We start from the raw sequence: 14,997 nt of genomic DNA, 5'->3' as shown, positions 1-14,997 counted from the left end.
TGTATGTGGGGAAAAACCAGTGTTTGGTCTCATGGCAGAGCTCAGAAGAGAAGGAACGCGATTTGACTTTTGAATGCAAAATTTGTTGGAACAATTAGCGGATGCCATGTCGTGTTTGGAGAGCCCCTGATGTCCATAAACAGTGGAAACCCCCCACAAGTAATACCATTTTGGAAATCACACCCCTCAAGGAATTTATCAAAGGGTATATTGATTATTTTGAACCCACAGGTACGACACAGGATTTGATAACATTAGGTTGTTGTGTTGAATATGTGTCATTAGTGTTGAGCGCAAGTACTCACTACTCCAGTGTGCACCCGGGTGCTCAGGTATAGGGCTCATACTCACTTGTGAGAGACTCGCATGAAAACCTGGCACTGCCACCGTCAATCGGACTGGAGCGTGCGGCTTCATAGAAATAAATGTAGCCGCACGCTCCAGTCTGAGTGCCAGCGGCAGTGCCAGGTTTTCATGCGAGAGACTCGCATGAGAATAATGCGAGTCTCTCGCAAGTGAGTATGAGCCCTTACACCAAATATTGCGGGTGCTCGAGTAACGTGCTTCACCGCTGTTAGACACCCAAAAAAAAATGTGGAGATCCGCGATACTCCATGCATACCCGAGCACCCGATGCAAACTCAAGTAGCGAGCACCTGCACTTAACACTAGCTGTCATATCGTCATTTTTTTTTTTTTTTACTTTTGAAAAAAAAAAAAATCTAATCCCAAAGAATGGAAAAAATAAAAAATAAATGTTATTTTTTTCATCTAACTTTGGAGGTAACAAAGGGGAGTTTGATTTACTATTTTTTTTTTATTTTGATCACTGTGATAAGAACTATCACAGTGATCAAAAGGAACCAGCCGGCAGATCTTGGATGCGCCCGCCATTTTTTTTCTTCCATGAAGATGACACTGGGCCAGGGTACGGAGCAGGAGTGCCAGATTGTGGCGGAGGTGTATATCATATCAAAAGAGAGAGAGATTACTGGAACAGCTGGCACACTTATTGTTTTTTTAGATTGCCCCTTAGTGCCCTGCCAAGTTTTTCAAATTTGACATGACATGTTATGAGGCAATACCTCTGGAATGTTTCAATGTATCCCACTGAATTTGTGGTTGTTTTTATGACTCATTGTACTTTATGTTAGTGGTAAGTTTAGGTCGATAACTTTTATGTTTATTTATAAAAATATCAGCCGTTTGACAAAATTTATGAAAATATTATCAATTTTCAAACTTTGAATGTTTACACCGCTTACCATTTACATAACATCTGCTTTACATCATCACGATTTGTAAAATGTCCTTTCCTTTAATTTTGTTAGGCCTCTTTCACGCTTCCCTTTTTTTTGGTCAGTTGCAATCCGTGAAAAAATGCAAAAGACGGATCCATTTCCGTTGTGACACAACGTATGCCACCGAACCGTTGTTTTGACGGATCCGCTGAAGTCGGAAATTTAAAGGAACCGCAGCCTGGAAAAGGAGAGAGAAAGAGAAGAGAATTTTTCCTGCCGCTAGAACGGGATTTGGGGTTAAATTTTGACAGATGAAACAAATGGAAGTGTGAAACAGGCCTTAGAAGGTTTAAAAATTTTACAGCATTTTTTTAAGGAAATACCTATTTTTTAGGGACCTATACAGTTTTAAATTGACTTTGGGAGACCTATATACTAGAAAAAAAAAAAACCGAAAAGTGATACCATTTTAAAAATGGCTCCCCTCAGCATATTCAAAACTGCTGTCAGTTCGTTTATTAACCCTTCGGATGCTTTTCAAGAATTAATGCAAAATGGAATGAAGAATATTTTTACCAATAAAGTGTTGCTAACATCTGCATAGATCTCTATTGCCAACAGACTCTAAGGTCATTACTTGGCCTTGGATTGTCATGACGACCATCAAGACCACACATCGTCACTTGCCGGTGTGAAGAACATCGGTGGTAAGTGCTCCAATGGAGCTGAAGACACCGAAGATTAAGTCTAATGGTGGGTCGGGGAAAATGAGGATGGAGTTATTTAGTGTGTGGAGAGATTTATTGTGTGGGTATGAGGGGATTTAGTGTGTTGATGAGATTTAGTGTAACGGGGGTGGGGAAGATATGAGGACACAGTTTGGGGAGCAAGGAAGAGACAGATGCAAACACAATATGGGAAGCAAGGGGGGGGATGTATGGGGAGATGATGCAGACACAGTATGGTGAGTGGGGGGGATGCGTGTGTGGACACAGCATTATGAGTGGGGGAATGGGTGCAGACACAGAATGGGGAGGATATATGCGAATGCAGTATGGGGAGTGAAGGGAGAATGTGTGTGGACACAGTATGGGGAGTGAGTGGGGGTATTGATGCAGACACAGTATGGTGAAAGAGGAGATGGGGCCTGGCAGTGTGAGAAGCGAGGGGAAAAATGTATGCGGATACACTATGGGGAGTGAGCATGATGGGATATGTGCAGACACAGTATGGGGAGCCAGGGGGATGTGTGAGGAGTCAGTATAGAGAGTGTGGGGCTAAATATATGAGGAAAAAATGTGAGTGGGCACAAAATAGTGACTGTGTAGTGTGGGGGTAGCATGGAGCAGCAGTGTAAGGTCACAGCCAGGAGGTGATAGTATTCCAAGGAGGAGGAGTGCCATGAGGGGGCACAGTATAGAGACTGGGCACTATAGGGCAGACACAGTGTGAGAGGACAGTGTGATGAGGAAGCCCAGTATGGAAAGGAGAAGACAGTGTGGAGAGTATGTACCATAAGAGGGACAGTATGTGGGTCATACTGTATTTTGTGCAGGTAATATAGTGAGTGGCAATTATTTACTCAGAAGTACAGCATAGGGTAGATATTCATATTAAGGAGCATTATAATGTCACTGCTATCTTTAAGGGCATCGTGTTGGGATGTGTTGCAGAAGACCAGTGAATACGGAAGAGCTGTGGCTGTGAAAAGTCATCATGGAGTCTGGACAAGATGAAGAAAAGACAGAGAATGAATCCAGAGACAACATCATCTATCAGGTACCTGGATGTAAATATTTTTTTGTGATACTGACTAATTCTCTTTTTTTTTTATGTTAGGAGCATTAAAGGGGTTGTCCAGGTGTGTGATGAGTTTGCAGTCATGCTATGTGACTCCCGACTTCTGAATTCTCACAGTGCACACTGCACGCTGTCAGCATTCTCTAGTACTGGCAATTTTCATACATGTGTGGCCTCTCTCCATGAAAATGAATTGAGCGAGGCTGGACATGTCTAGTTAGAATGTGGCCAGAAGTATACAAATCGCATACTTGGGCTGACATGAACGTCCACTCTTGCCCCCTGCAAGGGAGAATCCTAAAAGTGTGCAGTGCATGCGCTGTGTCAAGAAGCCAGTCACAAAGAATAACTGCAGACTTTCATCTCAAACCTGGACAAGCCCTTTAATTATAAAATTAAGCCCTGTAGCCAATCCTAACAGCGTGTAATATAATCACTGTTAGGATTCTGCTCTGCTTACAGGCTCCAGCAGTTATCACATGGCCGCATCACTCATATGCGATTTTCATACTTATGGTCACGTGACAATGAGCTTCTCTTCCTGCTTCCCTCAGTTCTTCACTGAACATTGAGACAATTAGGGAGAGTAGCTCGTCGGCACATGACTAAGGCCGGGGTCACACTTGCGAGAAACTGGCACGAGTCTCACGTCTCAATACCCGGGACTGCCTTCGGCACTCGGGACTGGAGCGCGCAGCTGCTTAGAAATACATTCAGCCGCACACTCCGGTCCCAAGTTCCGGCGGTAGTGAACCCGGCCTAAGTATGTAAATCGCATATATGCTGCTAAGGGGTAGACACCAAACTAAATTTCTGCCGCAAAACCTAGATACACCTCTGCTGTTCTCTTATGCCACGTGCACACATTATTTGGTGAGTTTTTTTATCTTTGAATTTGTAAGCCAAAACCAGGAGTGGGTCTAAAATACAGAAGTGATGACGTGTTTCTATTATACTTTTTCCTTATATTGTACTGCTCGTGGTTTTGGCTTAAAAATACTGAGGTAAAAAACTCACCAATACTCAAAGTGTGCACGTGGCCTTATATCTCAGGTCAGTAAAAAGATGTCACTAAGGGGCTGATGAGGGGTAAATGAATCAGTGTACTGAGTAGAACTTACCCTTTTCACAAATTAATACTATATTGGTAAAAAGAATTTCCCCTAATTTGATAATGGCCTACCCTTAGGGCTCGTGCAGATGACCGTACTATAGGTCCGAATATAATCCGACAGCAAAATCAACCTGGGAAGAAAACTACTAGTGGGCACTGCCTCATAGTATAACTGTTAGGCGTCGGGTTCCTGTCGCTGCACAGCGGGAATCCTGAGCCTTGCTTCCAGCGGTCTCTCATTCCTCTCCAGTCACAGAGGAGGTTGCTCAGCAAACTCGTCGGTCCAGGCGCTCTGCCCAGACCAGCTCTGTGGGTTTGCTTGCTGCTGCCACCTCTGGCACAGCTATGGCAATACATGCTGCTCGGCAGCGAGATTCTCCAGGGACTAAGTCCCCATGTCGGGCCACTGAGCATGCCCGTGGAGTGATCTCCCATTGGAGATCGAAGGTCACGTGCTCAGGTCCTGCTCCTGTTCGGATTGGCCCATCCGAGAAGCCAGGAAGGTCCCGAACGCTCGCTGCTATAAAAGGTTCGCATGGCCGCTCGGCCATGCACTAGGACAGACTGTATTTACAGACTATGTGGAGTGATGTATGCACGTATGAATGTCTCTGGTGAATGACTCATTAAGAAACCCCTACCCTTGGTACGCATGTGTTGTGCAGCCTAGCCTGCTAGCGCCAAGGCTTAGGTGTAGGTAGGACAGAGGTTGAGTCAGGCATCAGTCCTCACCAGGGACTCGGCACGCCTCAGCGTACGTGCTCCATAGCCAGCGTCTATAGCGGCGCCTGCGGCAGCGACGCCACGCGCTCAGTGGGCCTAGAAGGACTCTAACCCCGTGTCCTTGGGGTAGAGTTCTGTGGCCGTACACTGTGCGCTCTTTTGGCCGGGCTCTGTGAGCTAAACAGGCTCCGGCATCTACGTTCAGCGGTTGTGCATTAACAGAGTTTGCACCTGTTCACATTGGGTGACGTAACCCGCGTGTGACTGTTTTTACGCCGCTCTATTCTTCCGCCATTATCTAGCAGCAGTGTACCACCTCTGCACGGTGGACCCCGGGCTGCGGACGCACTTACTATTATTTTATAATTTGGTGCGTTCCGCCAGCCCTAACAATATCTGATAAAGCATGTTCGATTCTCATGTGAGCAAGCCCTATGAGTCCCATTCACTTAGACATTAGATCACAATACTTGACATATCCTCTACATTTAGTTAATAATTGAAAAAGCCTTTTCATTTCCAGAACGCTCTACTTAACTACAACCATACCCACTTCAACCCCTTCATCCTCACCTATCTTCTGCTAATTGTTTAATGTTTTTTGGTCATCTCCACTTTATTCTCTAGTATTATTTCCATGGCACAACTGTTGAATAAAATGGATAACTGCGCTGACTTTCTCCTGACACTTGTGTGCATCCAGTATTTTAGGTAACAAAAATGGCTTCACGTGAGATAGCATGAGGTCTAATGGAGAAATGAATGCTATCTGATTAGTGGGTGAAATGGGGAATATGGGGAGTGCACTGATTGCTTTGGGAGTCACATATGAAGGGATGTTACATATTTCCATTCTTCCATATAAAATTGTTAGTATGAATCCTTCTTGCATGGATCTGAAGTAATCCTGATTCATCTTCCTGAAGATCAAGGCATGTGATATCTGATCTTTCCAAGCTGCAGGATACATTATGGAAGTTCACATTTCTGGTTTTAGTTATGGTGACAGCCAATAAATTAGCAAAGATGAATTCTTTTTACCTTACTCCTCCTATCAGTCAAAAATGACTGTTTCATGTTGACCTAAATCCTGTGTTGAAGGAGTTTAGGAAATACAGTTCATCATCTCTGCATAGCATGTTACGCAATGCTCAAAATTGTGGGTGGACTGTCTCTAATTTTAAGAGGGAAAGTAACTGGATGATGTCATTTGTACCATATTGAGTCCAGTGATAAAAATTAACAAACTTGACAGGTGGTTATTTTTTTATGGAATAATTTATTCTGTCCGTTAGAGGAGTCTTCCAATAGCCCTACTATGTATTATAGACAAACATCTGTCATAAGCGCTAATAGCATTTAAGCTGGTGGTTTTAAGAATGATACTAATATTTTTGATATTTGTCAGTGGTGAATTGGAAACTCTGTTTCGCTTTTTTCTGTCCCGCTTGTGTCTACCATCACTGCTTTGCTGCAGTACCCCTACAGAGCACCAGACAGGTGAGCTGATTGCTCTATTCTCCTGCATATCACCACCTTTTGCTGATACATATGGGAGAAGCATGCTGATGCAAGTGATGTGTCACTAAGTTGCTTGCTATTAACTAGATAAATTCACTGTTTTATGTTCAGCAGATCTAGCAGTTCTATGAATACTGAGTTTTGTATCACACCCACACCAATGATTGGCAGTTTTCTGTGTACACTGTACATGGGCAGAAAGCTGCCAATCAGTGATGTGGACGGGGTATACAGAACTCATGAATATGGAGGACTACATGGCAGCATGTTTACTAGTTTTCCATTGCTTGCTGATAAAACAGTGGTTTTATCAAAACTACAGGAAGCAGTCTAGTGATACACTGACAAGCAAAAGGGTAACAATATTTTGAATTTTTGCCTTGCAGGCTCCATATATTACCATTCACTAGTGCTTTGAATGTGAATTGAAAGATCATTGGTTTGAACTGAGGAGCAGCCATGAAGAAAATTTCCCCAGAAAAGAGAAACCGCATCATCCAGCTTATGATAGCGGTCTCTCGGCAATGAAAATTGCCAAATCACATGATGTGAGTTCGATGACAGTTGGAAGAATGCAAAATAAAGTCCTTCCATCTATTCAAAACCTAAGAGGTGTATATTCAGGAAAAATATTGGAGTCAACAAATCGGCTCAGCACAAGGTCTATCAGTTCTGGAGAGACAAATATAGCGGTGAAGGTGGCACGTATACTTCATAATAGCGAAATCACAGACGTCCGTGCAAGTATCATGCAACGCACGTTACACAAGTCTGGAATGGTGGCACTAAAAAAGGTGGAGAAGACTTAACCTATCATCATAAGGAGTGTCGGCTTGAATTTGCAAAAAAAAGTATTAGAAGTGAAGAATAAAAGATTGGAATAGGGTGATTTTGAGTGATAAGGCAAAAGTCAATAGACTAGGCTCTGATGGATGCAGATGGTTCTGGAAGGAACAAGGGAAAAAGGGGCTGAGGGATCGAGAAATTAAAGGAACTGTCAAGTTCGGTGGAAATAGCCTGATGATATGGGGTTGTTTCACAGCCAAGGGCAATGGATATTGACTAGGATCGATGGTGGTCTCAATTCTGAGCTATATGTGAGTATCCTACAAGACGAGTTACTTCATACACTCGATTACTATGGGTATGAAAAGGACAACAAAGGGTTCCAGCATAGTCCCCAGACCTCAATCCAATCAAACACAACATCGTTGAAGAAAGAGCTGTATACATCCCAATGTGAGTCCACTAATATGCACCAACTTTGGAGACATGTAGAAGAGACCTGGGATCAGATTTCGGTTGACAAATGCTTGAATCTGAACGGGAGCATGTCTGTCATGCTGCAGCTATGCAGGTAGCAGGTAACTGCAACCTCCACTAGATGGCAATAGAGTGGAAGGATGGTAATAAGTCAACAAGAGCAGACCTGCAGTGCTGCAGTGAAGCTACCAACAGGTGGCTGCAGAATAGTCAAACAAGCCGAGTCAAAACCTAGACCGTCACGCAGTACAAAGGGAAAAAGAAGCACAAAGTCAGTGGAGAGCCAAAGGGTCAATACCAGACAAAAGGCCGAAGTACCAGGGACCAGAGGCAACGTCAAGTCAGAGTCAAGGCCGAGTTAAATATCAAGAAATCTAAAAGCAATCAGGAAACACTCAGGAGACGTGGCAAAAGCAATCAGGAGACGGGACGGGCAGAGAGGGAGGAACAGACATGGACAAGGTCAGAAAACACAGCAGGACAAATCAGAGTACTACCAGAGTCAGATACTCACACCGTAGGCAGAAAATATAACTGACATGGCCTGCAGGAGGCAGCGGGAAGAAATAGCAGACCTGAACCTAAAACAAGGCCCAGGCAAAGTTATTCCTTGACATAATCAGTCCGGGAAAGGGGCAGACAGGACTCAAAACCCGGACTGGATCATGACAGTACCCTCCTCTCAAGGGGGGTCACCGAACCCCCAGGTTTTCCAGGATAACGTGCATGAAACGCCCGAACCAGGCGATCAGCATGGATGGGTCGTGCTAAAACCCAAGATCACGCCTCAGGACCCTAACCCTTCCAGTGGACCAAGTACTAAAGCGAACTGTGTACCCTCCGAAAAACGACAATTCGTTCAACTTCCTACTCAGTCTGACCATCCACCGAGACAGGAGGCGGAGAGGGTGGAGACCCAGCAGAGGAAGGTACACATGCCTTAAGAAGGAACTTATGGAATACATTGGGGATCCGAAGCGACGGCGGTAAGCGTAACCGGAAGGCAACTGGATTGACAACCTCAATGATCTCGTAAAGACCAATAAACTTAGGACCCAGCTTAATGGAAGGAACCTTCAGACGTATGGTCCTGGTAGACAACCACACCTTGTCTCCCACCAACAACTTAGGTCCCACAGATCGTCGCTTATCAGCAAAATGTTTCTGTTTGCCCTGAGCCATCCCAAGTTCCTTTGAACCTCCTTCCACACCTCCTCCAACCATTGGACCGCCGAATCAGCCCCAGGACACCCAAAACTAGCCTGGAAAATTCACTAAAATGGGGGTGAAAGCTGTAGTTACTGAAAAACGGAGAGGACCCAGTGGACTGATTAACCCGATTATTAAATACAAACTCAGCCACCTGCAGTGAGGAGCAACAATCATATTGCCGAGACGTGGCAAGACACTGCAAAATTTGTTCAAGTGACTGGTTGGTCCTCTCCGTCTGCCTGTTGGTTTCAGGATGTTAGGCCAAGGAGAAGGTCAAGTCAATACCCAATCTCTTACAAAATGCCCTCCAGAACTTGGACACAAATTGCACCCCTCTGTCAGACACCAAATTCAGAGGCACACCATGCAACCGCACAACATGCTCAATAAATAACTTGGATAAAGTTTAGGTAGTCCTGCCAATGGTACAAAATGCGCCTTTTTACTAAATCTGTCAACCACCACTCAAACCACAGTCTTGCCATTGGAAGGAGGGAAATCAGTGATAAAATCCATGGACAAGTTAGTCCAAGGTCTATCCGGAATTGGCAATGGCACCAATTCCCCAGCCGGCCCAGTAGCTTTTAGCATGGGCACACGTATCACAAGCAGACACAAACACGGCGATGTCAGAAGACATGGAGGACCGCCCGAACAGTCTAGCAATAGCTCTCCGGGTAGCTGAGACTCCTGGATGCCAACTGAGAGCAGAGTCATTAAACTCCCGGAGAACCCTCAACCGATACTGAATAGAAACAAAGAGGTTATTATCAGGGAATGAGGGAGGAGCAAGAGACTGAGCCTCAAGAATCTCCCGCTCCAACTCGGAGTACACCCCAGCAACGACCACCCCATGCTGAAGAATGGAGGAAGGAGGTTCGGGAGGTGATACCGGGTCCAAACTGCGAGACAAGTCATCGGTCTTGACATTCTTGAAACCAGGCCAAAAGGTGATGGAAAAATGAAAAAGTGAAAAATAGTGACCACCTTGCCTCTCTAGGAGGTAAACACTTAGCCGACGCAATGTAGGGCAGGTCCTTTTGGTCCGTAATCACCGTAATCTGATGAACAGCCCCATCCAAAAACTGCCTCCATTCTTCAAAGGCTAGTTTTATGGCCAATAACTCCCGATAACATAATTTCTCTCCGCAGAAGAAAATTTCTTAGAGAAAAAGGCACAAGGTCTTAAGTTGGTCAAAGTGGTGGATCCCTGAGACAACACTGCCCCCACCCCCACCTCTGATGCATTTATCTCAACAATGAACAGTTCAGACAGATCGAGCTGGACTAATACAGGAGCAGACATGAAACATTTTTTCGAAGAAGAAAAGGCTGGGACTGACCAGTTTTTAAGATCAGCCCCCTTACGAGTGAGATCAGTGAGGGGTTTGACTACCTGAGAAAACCCTTTAATAAATTTACGATAGTAATTAGCAAACCCTAAAAAAACTGAAGACCTTTAAGGTCTTTGGGTTGCACCCAGTCAGCAATGTCTTGTACCTTTCCCGGGTCCATGCGAAATGCCTCAGCAGACAGAATGACCCCCAGAAAAGACAGTTCTTGGACAAAAAATACACATTTCTCAGGTTTAGCGAACAGCAAGTTTTCCTGTAACCTCTGAAGAACAGCACGCAGAAGACCCATGTGAGATTCCTTGTCAGATGAAAATACCAGGATGTCATCTAAATATATCACCACAAAGCGTCCAATGAAGTCAGAAAAAACGTTAATGAAATCCTGAAAGACCGCTGGCGCATTAATGAGACCAAAGGGCATAACCAAGTTTACAAACAAACCTTCAGAGGAGAGAAATGCTGTTTTCCACTCATCCCCCTCCCGAATACAGATAAGATTATATGCTTCCCGGAGGTCTAACTTGGAAAAACAACTAAACCCCAGACAATTAGTTGAAAAGATCAGAGATAAGCGGCTAAGGGTAGGTATTTATCACTGTAATCTTATTAAGTTCCCGAAAATCGAGGCAAGGGCATCAACCACCAACTTTTTTCTTAACGAAAAAGAATCCAGCAGCCACAGGGGAGACAGAGAGATGGATGTGTCTTTTACGTAAACTTTCAGAGACATACTCTTTCATAGCGGAATGTTCCAGGCTGGAAAGATTGTACAGACAGACCTTGGGCAATTTAGCACCCAGAAAGAGATTGATAGCACAATCATAGGAGCGATGTGGTGGAAAAACCTCAGCCTTCTTTTTCGGAGAACACGTCCTTAAAATCTTTCAGGTACTCCGGAATACCCTCTAGTTTAACGGACGACACCAGCACAGCAGAAAGACAACCTTTAGAACAATTAGGACCCCATTTCACAATATCCCTAAATTCCAAGTCAATAACAGGATTATGCAACCTTAAGCAGGGGAATCCCAACATCAGTCCCGCTGAAAGATTGTCCAGAACATAACATGAGATGCCTTCTTGATGCAAGGAACCCACTTTGAGGATAAATTCCTCCGAGACAAATTTCACAATATTCTTAACCCCTTCATGACCCAGCCTATTTTGACCTTAATGACCTGGCCATTTTTTGCAATTCTGACCATTGTCCCTCTATGAGGTAGTAACTCAGGAACGCTTCAACGCATCCTAGCGATTCTGAGATTTTTTTTGTGACATATTGGGCTTCATGATAGTGGTAAATTTAGGTTGATAATTTTTGCGTTTATTTGTGAAAAAAATGGAAATTTTGTGAAAATTTTGAAAATTTCAAATTTTGAATATTATTTTGTTAAACCAGAGAGTTATGTGACACAAAATAGTTAATAAATAACATTTCCCACATGTATACTTTACATCAGCACAATTTTGGAAACAATTTTTTTTTTTGTTAGGAAGTTATAAAGGTTAAAAGTTGACCAGCGATTTCTCATTTTTACAACAAAATTTATAAAACCATTTTTTTAGGGACCACCTCACATTTGAAGTCACTTTGAGGGGTCTATATGGCAGAAAATACCTAAAAGTGACACCATTCTAAAAACTGCACCCCTCAAGCTACTCAAAACTACATTCAAGAAGATTATTAACCCTTCAGGTGCTTCACAGGAACTAAAGCAACGTGGAAGGAAAAAAATGGACATTTTAATTTTTCCAACAAAAATTTTCTTTTAGCATCCAATGTGTGCCTAAACATTGGAGCTCACCCACAAGTGACCCCATTTTGGAAACTAGACCCTCCAAGGAACTTATCTAGATGCATAGTGAGCACTTTGAACCCCCAGGGGATCACAAATTGATCCGTAAAAAAAGGACGCATGGGAGAGCTCAGAAGGGAAGGAGCTCCATTTTGGAATGCAGACTTTGATGGAATGTTCTGCGGGCATCATGTTGCGTTTGCAGAGCCCCTGATGTGCCTAAACAGTAGAAACCCCCCACAAGTGACCCCATTTTGGAAACTAGACCCCCCAAGGAGCTTATCTAGATGTGTAGTGAGCACTTTGAATCCCCAAGTGCTTCACAGAAGTTGTCCAGTTTGTCCTGAGTACGTTGGTACCCCATATGTGGGGGGAACCACTGTTTGGGCGCACGGCAGGGCTCAGAAGTGAAGGAGCGCCATTTGACTTTTTGAATGGAAAATTAGCTCCAATCGTTAGCGGACACCATGTCGTGTTTGGAGAGCCCCTGTGTGCTTAAACTTTGGAGCTCCCCCACAAATGACCCCATTTTGGAAACTAGACCCCCTAAGGAACTTATCTAGATGTGGAGTGAGCACTTTGAACCCCCAGGTGCTTCACAGAAGTGTATAACGCAGAGCCGTGAAAATAAAAATAATTTTTTTTCCTCAAAAAATGATTTTTTTAGCCCGCTATTTTTTATTTTCACAATGGTAACAGGAGAAATTGGACCCCAAAAGTTGTTGTCCAGTTTGTCCTGAGTACGCTGGTACCCCATATGTGGGGGGAACCACTGTTTGGGCACACGTCGGGGCTCGGAAGGGAAGTAGTGATGTTTTGAAATACCAACTTGATGGAATGGTCTGCGGGCGTCATGTTACGTTTGATGTGCCTACACAGTGGAAATCCCCCACAAGTGACCCCATTTTGAAAACTAGACCACCCAAGGAACATATCTAGATGTGTGGTGAGTGTCACGCCGTCTCTGCATACTCACCCGGCCATTGCTCCCACGCTGCAGCCCCTCGCCGACCGACAGCCACGGTGGTCACCTCTGACAGGCGCCCGGCCGACGGCGTCTTTGCATGCAATGCGCATGCGCCATAGGCCGCAGCCGCGCCTCCCTTCTGCTTCTTGTGCTCCGGCTATGCCCTAACCCGGAAGCACCTCCTGACCAATGGCAGACCAGACAGGGTCAGATCAGGCCGCTTCCCCCTGAGGGAGGCGCCTGATTCTGATCATTGTGTTTCCTAGCACACTGGGCCTCGCTTCATCGTGTGCTCTCTGCAGTCCTGCAGTCCCGTTCTCGTCTGCTCCCTGCAGCAGCCTCTCAATCCTGTTATCCGAGTTCCCTGCTATATTCCGCAGTCCTGCCTCCGGGGCTTCCTCCGTCCTTCTCCAGTCCTGCCTGCGGTGTTCTTGTTCCATCCTGCTCCAGTCCTGCCGTCCTACTCCAGTCCTGCCTCCAGTGTTTCTGTTCCATCCCGCTCCAGTCCTGCCATCTTACTCCAGGCCTGCCTCCAGTGTTCCTGTTCCATACTGCTCCAGTCCTGCCTCCGGTGTTCCTGTTCCATCCTGCTCCAGTCCTGCCGTCCTACTCCAGTCCTGCCTCCGGTGTTCCTGTTCCATCCTGCTCCAGTCCTGCCGTCCTACTCCAGTCCTGTCTCCAGTGTTCCTGTTCCATCCTGCTCCAGTCCTGCCGTCTTACTCCAGTCCTGCCTCCGGTGTTCCTGTTCAGTCCTGCTCCAGTCCTTCCGTCCTACTTCAGTCCTGACTCCGGTGTTCCAGTTCCATCCTGCTCCAGCCCTTCCGTCCTCCTCTAATCCTGTCTCCTGTGTTCCTGCTCCAGCCATCCCTCCATGTTCCACTCTACTGTCTTACTCCATTCCTGTCCCTTGTGTCCCAGCTCTGTCCTGTCATCTACACTTCAGTCCCTCCACGTTCCAGTCTGCATTCTTACTCCACTCCTGTCCCCTGTGTTCCAGCTCTGTTCTGTCATCTACTCTTCAGTCCCACAATCCTACTCCAGTCCATCCTGAGCCTCCCCTCTCGGTACTGGCTACCGTGGTATTCGAACCTCTGGGCCTGCTCCTAACGGTCCCTGTATAGGGGTCGGTTCCACCTGGCAGCTGGCCCGGGCCCCTCGGTGCCACGGCCCAGAGGGTCCACTCCTGGAGATTCCAGCTCCAGACCAGCCACGCTAACAGTACGATCAGGCCATGGACTCCGCCGGTACTACTGCTGCTACCCAGAAAGAGTTACTCGTCCTGCGGGAGAATCAGGGACGCATTATGTCTGTCATGACGTCTATGGACACCCGTTTGTCGGCCCTGCAGGTGGCTGATCCTGGAACTGCCACTTTACTGGCCAGTCTTCAACAGGAGCTGGTCCAGCAACAAGATACTCAAGCCCATATTTTGTCTCATATGGCCTCCTTTGATAGCCGCTTGTCGGCTCTACACTCTGCCTCCTCAGCTCTGACTCCTCCCTCCGCTCCTACAGCTCTCCCGACGACCCGCCTCGCCAAACCGCCTCGCTTCACTGGGGATCCTAAGCTCTGCAGGGGGTTCTTAAATCAGTGTAGCCTCCACTTTGAATGGTTGCCGCAGAAATATTCCTCTGACGAGGCCAAAGTAGCCTTCATTATGTCCCATCTGGAGGGGGAGGTCCTGTCCTGGTTGAATCCCCTCTGGGAACGTGACGATCCCGTTGTCTCAAGTCTTCCGGTTTTCGTGGATACTTTTCGCAGGGTCTTCGATGAGCCAGGTAGGTTAGCTGCTCTCACCGAATCACTCTTTAACCTAGATCAGGGTTCTCTCACGGTCGGTCAGTACGCTATCTGCTTTTGGCTGGAATAACATGGCTTTGGTAGGGGCGTTCTGGCACGGTCTTTCAGGCAGAATAAAAGATGAACTCGCAGGTCGAGATACCCCGACCACTTTAGAGGACCTTATCTCGCTGGCTACCCGCATTGACCTACGCTTCCAGGAGCG

The 14,997-nt window shown here is 45.9% G+C and overlaps 1 protein-coding gene across 4 annotated transcripts in view; it reads right to left on the bottom strand.

Moving 5' to 3' along the window:
• Positions 1–1,284, bottom strand: part of ASPSCR1 (ASPSCR1 tether for SLC2A4, UBX domain containing) — a 162,166-nt gene extending 160,882 nt beyond the window's left edge. For 3 of the 4 annotated variants that reach the window (XM_073588119.1, XM_073588120.1, XM_073588121.1), the window contains exon 1: positions 1,266–1,283. The gene's annotated coding sequence lies outside the window, so the exon portion shown is untranslated. Of the gene's footprint in view, positions 1–1,265 lie in introns of all 4 variants that reach the window. The other variant, XM_073588124.1, reaches the window with a different exon arrangement.
• Between the last annotated feature and the right edge of the window lie 13,713 nt (positions 1,285–14,997).

The sequence above is a fragment of the Dendrobates tinctorius genome, unplaced genomic scaffold (assembly GCF_039654945.1).
Source record: "Dendrobates tinctorius isolate UK_male_01 unplaced genomic scaffold, ASM3965494v1 ptg000103l, whole genome shotgun sequence".
NCBI classification, from domain to species: Eukaryota; Metazoa; Chordata; class Amphibia; order Anura; family Dendrobatidae; genus Dendrobates; species Dendrobates tinctorius.
This window is presented reverse-complemented; position numbering and strand designations above follow the sequence as displayed.